Source organism: Ovis aries, chromosome 22 (genome assembly GCF_016772045.2).
Source record: "Ovis aries strain OAR_USU_Benz2616 breed Rambouillet chromosome 22, ARS-UI_Ramb_v3.0, whole genome shotgun sequence".
Lineage (NCBI taxonomy): Eukaryota > Metazoa > Chordata > Mammalia > Artiodactyla > Bovidae > Ovis > Ovis aries.
In genome coordinates, this window is record NC_056075.1 from 43,557,606 (window position 1) to 43,571,944 (window position 14,339).

A 14,339-nucleotide genomic window follows, 5' to 3' on the forward strand; every position below is an offset into this window, starting at 1 on the left:
GGAAGGGCCATGGTCAACCTTAGGCCTAAAGGGACTGTTTCCAGGATCCATAGACTAAAAGAAAGGGAAGACCACCTGCCTGGGCAGAGGTCTTCAATGACCTCCTAGGAAGGGAGCTGGGGTAAGGAGGATCCTGACCTCCCATCTCCTTCCAGGGCTTTCCATGGACTGAGCCCATTAGGAAGCCAGAGACCTAGGGAGCCGGGTGAAGACAGTCCTTGCAGCGCAGCCTCCTGGCAGGCAGGCTGGGTGGGGAAGGGTGGAGATTACATGGGCAAGAGGACAATTGGAAGTCATTCAACACAGACAGCTAGCTAAGATTAAACCTTAGCCGAGTAGAAAGAAAAGTCAAAGCTATCTGGTAAAGGCTGGAAAATGTGTGGGCACAGAGGCCAAGCTGTAAACAGCAGAGCCTGTGTCTGCTGATATCCAGAGCTAGACACCAAAAAGGGATTCAGTCCTCGTGGTTCCATCTGTCCTTGTTACGGCTGTGCCCTCCCTAGAGTGCATTGAGAGTAGGACTCTGCCTTTTATTTGTTTATTTATTTATTTTTGATGTGACTTCTTAACACTGAAAATGTGATCAATCTCTTGGAAGTTAGGTCATTCAGAGAGGAACTGTTCTCTGTGGTCCTCCCTCATAAATCTGGGCAGGTATGTCATGCCAGGCCCAGCTCTGGGAACACTTACAGAGCAGGAATCCCCAATTCAACATTGGCAAGTAGGAACAGGTGTTGCTCAGTTCATGAAGGGGGTACGACACCCAAGATCTGAGTAACATCAAAAATGTGTTGCAATGCCTTTTGGACTTACAGTTAAGGTCCCTTTGAACTAAAACCTTTTCATAGGCTAGAAACTGCTGAGAATGTCTGGGTCTTATCTCTTCTCTCTTATCAGAAAAACGAAACAGGAACAGACAGCATGAAATATTTTATGGTTTTTCTAGCTAGTTGAAAAATAACTAGCACTTGTTTTTTTAGCTTAATATGCCCTGGGAGACCTAGATTTGAAAGCAGCTTGTTTTCAAACAAGAAACAGAGCTGCTCTGTTTGTATACACTTTATTTATAGTCAGCATATAGCGTGTAAGGACAGAGCATACATTGGAAAGATTTTTGAGCCTCTAAAACTACTCATAGACTCAAGTAATCGACTAAATGGGAACCATAAAACTGAACGATATAAAGAGTGACCCCAGGACTTCACACACACACACACACACAACTTCCCTGGAGGTCCAGTGCTTAAGAATCGGCCTGCCAATGCAGGGGACGTGGGTTTGATTCCTGGTCCCAGAAGAGCCCACCAGCTGCAGAGGGACAAAGCCGCATGGGCCACAACTGTTGAGCCTGTACCCTGGAGCCCGTGAGCCACAACTAAGGAGCCCATATACTGTAACTACTGAAACCCCAGTGCCTGAAGGCCTTGCTTAGCAACAAGAGAAGCCTCCACAATGAGAAGCCCGTGTTCTGCAACTGGAGAGCAGCCCCTGCTGACCACAGCTAGAGAAAAACCCACTCAGCAAAAAGACCCAGTGCAAGCAAAAAAATAAGACTGATCCGATCACATTATCCAACACCTACATTCATTTCTTTAGTTCACTCAACAAATGTCCCTTGAGTGCCTGCGTGCCTGACCCTGCAAAGGTTTTCCCATCAGGCAAGAGCAGGTGGGCCTCTCAATCAGAAGGGAGAAGTTCAGGAAATGCTCCTTCAAGAGCTGAAGTCTTGCAACTCTGGCCATCTGAAAAAGCTGCAACTACACAAAAAAAGGAAAGAAGTCTTCGTTTTCTTATACAAGCAACTCCGAGTGATTCTGTGACCAGAGAAGTAGCTGATGGATTATGCCTGCCTCCTGCTTTCCGTTACTTCCTCTATTGCCCAGTTTGTTGTTGTTGTTTATTAGGATAGCCTACATGTATGTGGACTTGAAATGATTGAAGAGGAAAATCCACGCTGACAGTCAAGGAGAAAGTCTCATAATGAGACTCAGGAAACATTTGGTGAGGTTTACCCAGCAAGAGAAAAATTTTCCCCCGATTATGTTCATCCTAAAAGATACCTTCCAGCAGAAGACTTGGCAATATGCTTACCTCATGCCTCCTGCTGCTTCTGCACTAAGCAGGGGCAGGCATTTATATCTGGAGGACAGTAAACCTCCTTACAGCCAGATGGCAGGGGTCTGTTAGAGGCAACATAAGCAGAACAGTAAGGAGGGTTAAAGAAGGATACAGCTGGTAAATGTTCTGAACTTAAATCTGAGCTGGAAGGGGAAGGGGAAGGAATAGTTAGGGATTTTGAGATGGACATGTACGCACTGCTGTATTTAAAATGGATAACCAACAAAGACCTACTGTATAGCACAGGCAACTCTGGTCAATGTTACAAGGCAGCCTGGATGGGAGGGGAGTTTGGGAGAGAATGGATACATGTAGATTAATGGCTGACTCCCTCTGCTGTGCACCTGAAACTATTACATTTTTAACCAGCTATACTCCAAGTAAAAAATATATATATATATATCTGAACTGGGGACAATAGGTAGAGACTCAGAAATAGTACGGTTAAAATATTGGTTCTGCTAAAAGAATATCCCTACTAGGGTCGCTTCATTTCTCTCCCCCTTAGCTGAATTTCACCTGAAAACTCCAACGACAGCTTCTATCCTTCTCCATATGATACCTTTCCTGACTCCCCAGTCAGAAGAGTCCCCCTTACCCTCAGCACTCTGTCCATCAGTCGTAGAACTGCCTACACTCATTGCTTGACTACTGTATATCTCTAGCTCTGTGTATGTCATATCTTCCCAACCAGACTATATATATATATATATATTGGCCATGCCACACGGTACCTGGGATCTTAGTTCCCCAACCAGGGATAGAAGCTGTGCCCCCCACCATGGAAGCACAGAGTCCTAACCACTGCATCACCAAGGAAGTCCCCAGACTATATATTCTTAAAGGTAGAGCTTGTCTTGCAGGACCTTTAGAGCCTTCCAGTACCCATCTCTATATTGCTTTTAAGAGGAATAGTATTCTACACTTGTTCCAACTTATCTTTATTCCCCTGGGCAGGAATTAGAAGCAGAATAAGATATTGGACTATGATCCTGAGATTCTAAACAGCTAGCTGGCCCAAAGCCCTCCCCACTCCTAGAACAGTAAAACCTCAAAGTAGCTTGGGTTGAAAGAAGAATACTTCAAACCATTGTTGTACAAAAAAAAAAAAAAAAAAAAAGAATTCCAAGTTAAACAAATGACAACAAAATCGTACTTTAAATGTGCCGTTAAAACATGATCTGTACAAAAAAAAGAAAATTATGATCCATTAACACCTTGCCAAGTGCTGAAGGATTGTCACTGGGGCCTGGTAAGTTTATAAAGTTATGTGCTGGAGAAAAGGTGATAGACTACATCTTAAGTCAAGTGAAGCACAAGATCTGGAACAGAGCTGGGTCCAGAGAGGAGGCTGTGAGAGGGACTCTGGGGTCAGTGACCACGGATAAAGAACACTGTGTGCCTCTAAGCCTGAATCAGGAACGAGAACAGAAAATACCAGAAGAGGGATGGAGGTGAACCAGGCCAAGTGATGGCTATTCACACCTGTTCAGTAGCAACTATTTTATAAGAGACTCAACTCATGGAGCTGAAAAATCAGCCAAGTCTCAATACTGAAACATAGTAAATATTTTATTTTGAATATATGAATTAGAGATATAAGTACATACTAGATTTTAGAGCTGAAAAGCCTTAAAGATCCAATCTAGCACTTTAAAGGACAGAGAAATCCAAGATTCCAAGGTAAAGGGCCGAAGCCAGTTACAACATAGGTGGCAGGTGATAGGACAGCCAAGAAACCTAGGTGTTCACCTCGTCATGTGTTGTATTTCAGACACTTCGTCAGAAGTAAGACTTTTAACCAAGAACCAAAAAGTTACAAAAATCAGTAATGAAACAAGTAACTACAAAAATAAGTAGTGAATTAGTAGCAGCATTTATTTGGAAAATACACTGCTCATTAATTAAAAAATAATAGAAACCTCAAGTGCTAGTTAAATATTTACATCCTTATCTATTCTGATACTAAGAGGTTCAGTGTATTTTGCAATGATTTTTTTTTTATTATTGATTCCATGAAGGCTAACTGAGTGTGAGCCTTGATAACAGTTATTACTTTTCTTTGGAGAACTTTAATTTTAACTCTTGTTAGTTGGACTATAGAGAACAAGAACAATGACAACCCCCATCGCTCCCAGAAAACCTGATACATTCGTCGAAAATAATTCATACTTTTCTGCTAACATTGATAAGTTAGATGTGATTTTTAAGACTTTTTAAATGTCAAAGTTAAATGTTATTAAATAAACATATTAAAATATACTATAAAATCATTTCATCTTTGTTGAAAACATGGTTTTGCTCTGTATTCTGCCAAGAGCTGTTCACATATTGGAAAGTCAAGTCACAGACAGCAATGCCAGTCTGGTGTTTGAGTCACCAGCGCACTCTCTTTTGGTGGTTGTTACATTCCTAATAGTGGTATGTGGTCCTTCTCTTTCCTTTTGACTTGGATTTTCCTCCAAAAGGATTTTAGTGATAAAGATGAATTAAGTCTTTAAATTAGGGATGAGAAATTATACTCTACCCTGCCACCTGAAGTCTGACTTACTTCCCTGACTGAACAAACTACTCTCGTGTTCTGATATCTGTATTGGTCTCTTTTTCAATATTTATTTGTTTGGCTCTGAGGAGCTCAGTTGCGGCGTGCTGGATCTTCACCGTGTCGTGTGGGGCTTTCCCTTGTGGCATTCACGTTCTCTAGTTGAGGCACATGGGTTCAGTGGTTGCATCTTGCAGGCTTAGTTACCCCAAGGCATGCGCGACCTTAGTTCCCCTACCAGGGATTGAACCCACGTTCCTTGCATTGTGAGGCAGATTCTTAACTGCTGGGCCACCAGGGAAGTCCCATCTGTATTAATTTAAATACAGATTAAAGCACCAAGAGATCTCCACTACTTGGTCTCCCCATTATTATGAATAATTCAGCTTGAACTATTTATATAGTGCCTTCTAATTCACAAAAAGGGGCTTCCCAGGTGGCTCAATGCAGGAGATTCAGGTTCAGTCCCTGGGTCGGGGAAAATCCCCTGGAGGAGGACAAGGCAACCCACTCCAGTATTCAGGCCTGGGAAATCCCATGAACAGAGGAGCCTGGTGGGCTACAGTTCATGGGGTTGCAAAAGAGTCGAATACAATTTAGCGACTATATGACTAAACAACAATACAAAAAAAAAAAAAAAAGCTGTGCAAAGCTCTGAGAGAATCAAGGGATTGAATAAATTGCAACCCCCGACTTCAGGGATGTGAATCTGACTGTGGTCAGTGGTCTAGTAAATGTGTTAGAGCATCCAGCATCCAGGTCACCATGGTGGCTAAGATGCAGGCTTTGAAATCAAAACACCCAGAAGTCAGTCCTGACTCCACTGATCTTACCTGGATAACCTGAGACCCTGCAGGCCCACTTACCTATCTTGTTAACATGGGTTACCCAGAGGATCACCAAAAGATGTGATGCTCTAAAACACCCAGTCACCTCTAAGTCACCCCGCAGCTCAATGCCTGGTGGCATTGTTGTTTTTATTTGCAGTGATCAGTAAAGGTTATTTTCCAAGTCAATGTGATCATCGTCTGGCCTTGAATCTTCCCTCTTCTACAGATTCCTACTGAAATCTAAGTAAATTGTTTATTACACTTAGAAGGCTAGAAAAGTATTGGTTGAAAATGCAAGAATATTTTACTCCTGGGATCCAAAGTAAATTTTATTTTAACTTTTAGTAAAAAAAACTTTTTTACAATTACCTGTTCCCAGTCTGGCCCTATGCCTCCCCTTGGGGTCTGTGAAGTCCCATTGGACTGTGATTATAAGTTATGAACCTCACTCTGAACTGGCCTTCTTCTAGTAAATAAACAAGCCTTGGTAATACCTTCCCATGTGTGTTCATTTTCTAAAGGAAGCTTGAGATAAATCCAGGGAAGTAGGTAGCCCAGCTTTCCACTGGTCAGATTCTCCCCTTAATTTCCAAAGACTGAGGGAATTCCCTGGTGGTCCAGGGGTTAGGAGTCTGCTTTTCCATTTCAGGGGACACAGTTTTGATTCCTGGTCAGGGAACTAGGATCCTGCATGCCTCACAGCACTGCCAAAAAAAAAATCCAAAGATTGATAATAGAAGGAACTTTCAGTTCAGTTCAGTTCAGTTGCTCAATCATGTCCCACTCTGCGACCCCATAGACTGCAGCACGCTAGGCCTCCCTGTCCATCACCAACTCCCAGAGTTTACTCAAACTCATGTCCATTGAGTCGGTGATGCCAGTCACCCATCTCATCCTCTGTTGTCCCCTTCTCCTCCTGCCTTCAATCTTTCCCAGTATCAGGGCCTTTTCCAATGACTCAGTTCTTGGCATCAGGTGGCCAAAGTATTGGAGTTTCAGTATCAGTCCTTCCAATGAATATTCAGGACTGATTTCATTTTTGATAGACTGGTTGGATCTCCCTGCAGTCCAAGGGACTCTCAAGAGTCTTCTCCAACACCACAGTTCAAAAGCATCAATTCTTAGATGCTCAGCTTTCTTTATAGTCCCACTCTCACATCCGTACCGACTACAGGAAAAACCATATTCCGAAAACTAAGATCGTGGCTTCTCATCCCTTCACTTCATACCAAATAGATGGGGAAACAATGGAAACAGTGACAGACTTTATTTCGAGGAGGCTCCAAAATCACTGCAGATGGTGACTGCAGCCATGAAATTAAAACATGCTTGCTCCTTGAAAGAAAAGCTTTGACCAACCAAGACAGCATATTAAAAAGCAGAGACATTACCCTGCTAACAAAGGTCCGTCTAGTCAAAGGAGGAAATTTGGAAACTTTCAAATTACATGAAGTATTTATAGAACTACTTGCCTCTCTGACATTTTCTCCCTGAAGCAGCTTATTTTTGTTTTGTGAATAGTTAATACATTTACTTCATTTACAAATCAAAGCAAATTAAACAGTACACACTGAGAGGTCTTGGTCTGGCCCAAGCCCATCTAGCCCTTGTCACCACCTAGGGCAGCCCTTCACATTAACATTGTGTTTATCCCTCCAGTGGTTCTTCTTGCAATAGACGGAAATATAAATACATGTCATTATTTCCACTACTTCATAACACCTGAGACAGCAGATTACATGTGCTCTTTGTACCTTGCCTCTTCACATGCCCTGGAGCTCTATCTGTGTCAATATGGAGAGGCAGCCCTCATTCTTTTGTTTATAGCTGCGTTAATGGCCCTATATTGCTGGACACGGGGATTATTCCAATCTTTTGCTATTACAACGTCACAATAGATAACCTAGTTTCTGACATTTTGTGAAAATATATCTGTAGGATGAAGTCCTAGGAAGGGGTCAAAGGAGTGGCCTACATTTCCAGTTTCAAGGCTGAGATTTCAAATTCCAGGGCTCAGAGGAGAGTGAAGCAGGCCACTCAGTCCATGCCTTGGACTGGTGCCGGTCTCTGCAATGAGATGGTGCAGAAATTAAGAGTACTAAGAAAACTCGGAGCAATTTTTCATTGCTGTGACATCCAAGCACATGATCATTTTTAGAAATTGTTGATTTTTACTGATTGTATCCATGTAACTCCTGAGAAGAAAAATGACTTCTGTGACTATGCAAAATCACCAACAGCTTTTTTAGTAAGATGAGATTTTCCTTCATATTATTTTAAATTCTGTCAAGTTTGTTATACAGACTTCTGAAAAAAGTTGAAAAACAGCACTCTCCAAACATGAAAGAGTAAAACAAAATTAGACTAATTCAAAAGTGGAAACAGGGAATTCCCTGGTGGTCTAGTGGTTAAGAATTAGCTTTGCTACTTCCTTGCTGGTACAGTGGATGAGAGTCCTCCTGCCAAGGTAGAGGACAAGGGTTCAATCCCTGATCTGGAAAGATTCCACAGGCCTCAGGGCAACTAACTTGGTGTCCGGAAACTACTGAGCCCGAGCTCTAAAACCCATATGCTGCAACTACTGAAGCCTGTGCGCTAAATAAGTAAATTTAATTAACTTCATTACATTTTTTAAAAATCTGACTTGCAATGCAGGGCACTCAGGTTTGATCCTGGTTAGGGAAGTAAGATCCCGCATACCACAGAGCAACCAAGCCCTCCCACCGCAACTAGAGAAGCCCGTATGCTGCAAAGAAAACTCAGTGCAGCCAAATTTTTTTTTAAAAAGTGAAAACATAGTTTAATCATGTAACAGCAGTTCTACCAGAAAACTGGGTCCCCTCTTGGTGGGTGTCATGCAAAAGACCTACTGAAGCTGAAGGTTGGAAGAAAGGACTTACTACTTGCAGCAAAGAGGAACAAGGGGAACCTTTCCCAAAGCAGTGTCTCCCCAGCAGCAAAACTGGGAAAGTTTTAAGCTAGGGGTAACAAGCATATTCATGAAGGGACTTGGGTAGTGTATGCATATTCACGAAGGGGCTGGAGTAGAGGAGAATTCAGCATAGAATTGGAACAAAGGCCAGCAGAGTGCAAACTACACTCATAAAGGTCAGAAAAGGTCAACGTCACCATTGCCTAGATTCCAGCCAGTCTGGAGTCTTGTTGTTCAGTTGCTCAGTCGAGTCCGACTCTTTGTGACCCCATGGACTGCAGCACTCCAGGCTTCCCTGTCCTTCACCAATCTCCCAGAGTTTGCTCAAATTCATGTCCATTGAGTCAGTGATGCCATCCAACCATCTCATCTTCTGTTGTTCCCTTCTCCTCCTGCCTTCGATCTTTCCCAGCATCAGGGTCTTTTCCAATGAGCCAGCTCTTCCCATCAGGTGGCCAAACTATTGGAGCTTTAGCTTCAGCATCAGTCTCTCGAAGGAATATTCAGGACTGATTTCCTTTAGGATTGACTGGTTTGACCTCCTTGCTGTCCAAGGGACTTACAAGAGTCTTCTCCAACACCACAGTTCAAAGGCATCAATTATTCAGCACTCAAACTTCTTTATGGCCGACTCTCAAATCCACACATGACTACTGGAAAAACCATAGTTTGACTATATAGGCAAACCATAGCTTTGACCTTTGTAGGCAAAGTAATGTGTCTGCTTTTTAATATGTATCAAGGTTGGTCATAGTTTTTCTTCCAAGGAACAAACAGTTAATTACTAAGCTTTAATTTCTAAGACCTGTTAAAGCACAAGCATTGTGGCCAGGCTTATATGACAAAATGGCTTAGGTCAAAATAGCTTCTGTTTCGTCCTGGAGAAGGCAATGGCAACCCACTCCAGTACTCTTGCCTGGAAAATCCCATGGATGGAGGAGCCTGGAAGGCTGCAGTCCATGGGGTTGCTAACAGTCGGACACAACTGAGCAACTTCACTTTCACTTTTTGATACAAAGCTGTATCTGGCTCTTTTCCTCTGGGAACCAGCTACTGTAACTGCATATAGCAATTGGTGGAATACCAACATATTCCAATGTAAGAAATATAAGATCCACAAAATACAAGGAGGAATTGCCATGGAAAGGGGCAGAAAATGGGGTGGGGGAAGTGCTCTCCCACATGAAACAGGTAGATAATGTGTGTGTGCTAAGTGGTTCAGTCATGTCCTACTCTTTGCAACCCCATGGACTATATAGCCTGCCAGGTTCCTCTGTCCGTGGGATTCTCCAGGCAAGAATACTGGAGTGGGTTGCCGTTCCCTTCTCCAGGGGATCTTCCCGACCCAGGCATCAAATCCACATCTGCTCAGCTTTTGCGTTGCTGGCAGATTCATTACCACTGAGTCCCCAAGAAGGCCCCAAGTAGATAATGAGACAGCACAAAATGTAGTAGGTACTAAGTAATATGGGAATGGCTACCCACTCCAATATTCTTGCCTGAAGAATTCCATGGACAGAGAAGCCTGGCGGGCTACAGTATGGGGTCACAAAGTCGGACACGACTGAGCAACTAACACTTCCACTTTTCACTTTCACCTGTTCACTAAGGGATCTGGGCACTCAGGCAGAAAAGCAGTATGTCAGGACTCACCATGTCTGCCAGGATACTAATTTCCAAAAAGTGGAAAGAAGGTGTAAGATGAAATACACATATTCAGGAATAAAATGTTATAAATGCTATCTAATTCTATTATCTCATCCTTTCAAATATTCATTACCTTATCCTTTTATTTTTTATTTAAAAATATATTTATTTATTTATTTGGCTGATCCAGGCCTTATTTGTGGCACACACAGGATCTTCTAGCTTCATTTCGGCACGGGGGATATTTTTAGCTGTGACGCTCAGAATCTTTATTTGATCCTTTTTTTTTAAAAAATATTTATTTGTTTAGTATTTGGCTGCTCCAGGCCTTAGTTGCAGCACACAGGATCTTTACTTGCAGCATATAAACGCTCAGTGCAGCAGGTGGGATCTTATTCCCTGACCAGGGATTGAACCCCGGACCTCCAAGCTGAGAGCGCATAGTCTTAGCCACTGGATCACCAGGGAAGTCTCATCTCATCCTGTTAAATCCTTTTATTTTGCAAAGGAAATAATCTGTTACCAGGGCAGAATGCATATACCAGTTAAATATGTATATTGGACATACAGGCTCAGTAAATTTTATTCTGAAAAAATATGAGATCAAAAGATCAGAAAGACTATTGTACTAGAAATGTAGCACTGGAGGGCAAGATCTGATGTGTTACACCACTGCCATCCCTGATATAGGGAGAGCAAAGAGGAATTACGTAAACTCTGACACAGCCTTGGACTTAAGTACCCCCCTCAAGTGCCCAGGGCTTCCCTCATAGCTCAGTTGGGGAATCCGCCTGCAATGCAGGAGACCCCGGTTCGATTCCTAGGTCAGGAAGATCTGCTGAAGAAGGGCTAGGCTACCCACTCCAGTATTCTTGGGCTTCCCTTGTGGCTCAGCTGCTAAAGAATCCGCCCGCAGTGCGGGAGACCTGGGTTTGATCCCTGGGTTGGGAGGATTCCTGGAGAAGGGAAAGGCTACCCACTCCAGTATTCTGGCCTGGAGAATTCCATGGAAAGAATCCGCCCGCAGTGCGGGAGACCTGGGTTTGATCCCTGAGTTGGGAGGATTCCTGGAGAAGGGAAAGGCTACCCAGACCAGTATTCTGGCCTGGAGAATTCCATGGACTGTATAGTCCATGGGGTTGCAAAGAGTCAGACACGACTGAGTGACTTTCACTTCACTGTAAGTACCCAGATGCTTCTGCAGGTGTGGTTGCTAAATATTTAAGCTTCTAACGAGAAACAGAGAGAAAAAAACATCTTATACCTGTCCTACCATGAAGGGCATATATGTTCAAACATAGTATTTTTGCCCTGTAGAGTTGAAAGAAAAATTGGAAGTCAGCTTGCAGATCAAATTACATGGGTATATATTCCATCAACAGATAGAATCTTGCTATCAGGAAAGCATGGATTTCTCTAAACTACCGAAGGTCATTTTACTTCAACTTATTTTAGAAAACCATGATGGAACCTAACAACGTCATATAGGGGAAAAGTAGTTATGATTCATCTCAGGAAAACAAATAACTGTGGTCCTTTGAACTTATCTCAGTAATATCATTAACTTCTGTTAGTCATGTTTTGCTGAGTTCTAGAAGCTACAAATGCCTGGGAAGACCTTTCAAAAACACAAACCACATCTGTACAGCACAAGCATGGCAAAGGTGAAATTAGTGACATTTCCAGCCTGAATCCCCAATGACGTCAATGCTAAGACTGTTTCTTTGTGCAGAAATTGCTGACAAGAAGGTCATGGCCTTTTTACACTCTATTGCACCAATGCATACCTGTCTGTGACTTTCACTCACCTGTTCCTCTCTCCCTCGGCCAGCTAGAGCCTTCCTGTTGCATTCCCAGAGTTTAGGGTAGTTCCTGACACACAGCTGGTACCCAGTATGTGTTCTTGCAGAGGAAAGGACCATGTATTTATTCTTTGGACCATGTATTTATTATAATGTACTATGTAAATAAAGGGAGAAGGATAAAAGTGTTTTAAATACATAAAGAATTCTTGAAACTCAACAACAAAAGGATAAATATCTTAATTAAAAAGAACAAACTGGGGACTTCCCTGGAGACTCAGTCGTGAAGAGTCGTCTGCCAAGGCGGGAGACACAGGTTCGAACCCTGGTCGGGGAAGATTCCATATGCCACAGAGCAACGAAGTCTGTGTGCCACAACTATTGAGCCTGTGCTCTAGAGCCCGGGAACCACAACAACTGAGTCTTCTCGCTGCAGCTACTGAAGCCCACACACCCAAGAGCCCGTGCTCCACCATGAGAGAAGCCACCTCAATGAGAAGCGCCAGCACCACGGGTAATGATAGAGGGTAGCCCCTGCTCACCTCAACTAGAAAAAAGCCTGAAAGCAGCAATGAAGAGCCAGCACAGCCATAAATAAATAAAAGTATTAAAAAGAACAAGTGAGGGACTTCCCAGGTGGTCCAGCAGCTAAGACTCCAAGCTCCCAGTGCAGAGGGCCCAGGTTCAATCCGTAATCAGGGACCTAGATCCCACATGCCACAGCTAAAGATCCCGCCTGCAACAACTAAGACCCAATGCAGCCAAGTAAATAAGTAATAAACATTCTTTTCAGAAAAAGAAAAAAGAACAAAGGATTTGAATGGACATTTCTCCAACGAAGATACACAAATGGCAGTGTGCACTTGAAAAGATGCTCAATATCATCAGTTACTTCTTGTTGTTTAGTCACTAAGTCGTGTCTCACTCTTTTTTTAAAATTATTTTTAATTGAAAGATAATTGCTTTACAGAAATGTGTTGCTTCCTGCCAAATATCAACATGAATAACCCATAGGTATATGTATGTCCCCTCCCTCCTGAAACTCCCTCTCATTGCCCCAAAGAAAGGTAAGGTCAAAGAATGTTCAAACTACCGCACAACTGCACTTATATCACACACTAGCAAAGTGATGCTCAAAATTCTCTGAGCCAAGCTTCAACAGTACCTGAACCATGAACTTCCAGATGTTCAAGCTGGATTTAGAAAAGGCAGAGGAACCAGAGATCAAATTGTCAGCATCCATTGGGTCATCAAAAAAGCAAGAGAGTTCCAGAAAACATCTACTTATGCTTTATTTACTATGTCAAAGCCTTTGACTGTATGGATCGCAACAAACTGGAAAATTCTGAAAGAGATGGGAATACCAGACCACCTGACCTGCCTCCTGAGAAATCTGTATGCAGGTCAGGAAGCAACAGTTAGAACTGGACATGAAACAACAGACTGGTTCCAAATTGGGAAAGGAGTACGTCAAGGCTGTATATTGTCACCCTGCTTATTTAGCTTATATGCAGAGTACATCATGAGAAATGCTGGACTGGATGAAGCACAAGCTAGAATCAAGATTGCCAGGAGAAATCTCAATAACCTCAGATATGCAGATGACACCACCCGTATGGCAGAAACTGAAAAAGTACTCAAGAGCCTGTTGATGAAAGTGAAAGAGGAGAGTGAAAAAGTTGGCTTAAAGCTCAACATTCAGAAAACTAAGATCATGGCATCTGGTCCCATCACTTCATGGCAAATAGATGGGGAAAAAGTGGAAGACTTTCTTTTTTGGGCTCCAAAATCCCTGCAGATGGTGACTGCCGCCATGAAATTAAAAGATGCTTCCTCCTCGTAAGGAAAATTATGACCAACCTAGACAGTATATTAAAAAGCAGAGACATTACTTTGCCAGCAAAGGTCCATCTAGTCAAAGCTATGGTTTTTCCAGTGGTCATGTATGGATGTGAGAGTTGGACTAAAAAAGCTGAGGGCTGAAGAATTGATGCTTTTGAACTGTGGTGTTGGAAAAGACTCTTGAGAGTCCATTGGACTGCAAGGAGAGCCAACCAGTCCATTCTAAAGGAAATCAGTCCTGAATATTCATTGGAAGGATTGATGCTGAAGCTGAAACTCCAATACTGTGACCACCTGATTGGAAGAAGTGACTCATTGGAAAAGACCTTGATGCTGGGAAAGATTGAAGGTGGGAAGAGAAGGGAACGACAGAAGATGAAATGGTTGGATGGCGTCACCGACTCAACGGACATGAGTTTGAGTAAACTCCGGGAGTTGGTGATGGACAGGGAGGCCTAGTGTGCTGCAGTCCACGGGGTCTCAAAGAGTGGGACATGACTGAGTGACTGAACTGAACTGGGGAACTAAGATCCCAGAAGCCTCAGGGTGTGGTCAAAAAAAAAAAAAAAAAAAAAACGGGAAACGAACCCCAGATGGCAGAGCTAGTAAGTCTAGTAAGTGGTAGA